This window comes from Clupea harengus, chromosome 24 (assembly GCF_900700415.2).
Source record: "Clupea harengus chromosome 24, Ch_v2.0.2, whole genome shotgun sequence".
NCBI lineage: Eukaryota > Metazoa > Chordata > Actinopteri > Clupeiformes > Clupeidae > Clupea > Clupea harengus.
Window position 1 is genome coordinate 17414950 of NC_045175.1, and position 665 is coordinate 17415614.

Sequence of the window (665 nt, forward strand, 5' to 3'; positions counted from 1 at the left end):
TCCGTGGCCATTTTAGAGTAATGCTGGCTGTCCCCCTGACTGACTGAAACCCACACACACACACACACTTGCACCAACACCGTCCACATAGGCGCACACACACTGACACACTGACAAAAACACACCACCGCAACCAGCATACACTGACGCACCTCTCCCCACTTCATTTCCTGATCTGTGTGTGCGTGCGTGTGTTCGTGTGTGTGTGTGTGTGTGTGTGTGTGTGTGTGTGTCTGTGTCACACAAACACACTCAAACACACACACACACACACTTTACATCCTTCCCCATTTGCAGCATGCCTGAGGCCTGTCGGCAATCTGACACATTTTATCTTTTAATCTCCTGCACCTCATGTCTTTTCTTTTTTGACAGATTTGAATTGAATTGAATTGAATTGAATTGAACTGAGATCTGGCCTGGCCCCCAACACCTCCCTTACAAAGGCACCCATCTTCTTGCTGCCATTCAACAGTAAAATCATCATGCATTCTATGATTTTTTTGGCATATCTTACTTTACATGGGATGCTGCATACTGTGTGTGTGTGTGTGTGTGTGTGTGTGTGTGCTCAGTGTGTGTGTGTCTGTGTGTGTGTGTGTGTGTGTGTGTGTGTGTGTGTGTGTGTGTGTGTTTGTGTGTGTGTGTGCTCAGTGTGTCTGTGT

At 46.9% G+C, this 665-nt stretch overlaps 1 protein-coding gene across 2 annotated transcripts in view; it reads right to left on the bottom strand.

The window, feature by feature from the left end:
* The window catches only part of dennd1c (DENN domain containing 1C), a 21137-nt gene extending 20964 nt beyond the window's left edge, over positions 1 to 173 (bottom strand). For both annotated transcript variants that reach the window (XM_031562541.2, XM_031562540.2), the window contains exon 1: positions 1 to 173. This exon is cut by the window's left edge and continues 68 nt beyond it. The gene's annotated coding sequence lies outside the window, so the exon portion shown is untranslated.
* Positions 174 to 665: the final 492 nt, after the last annotated feature.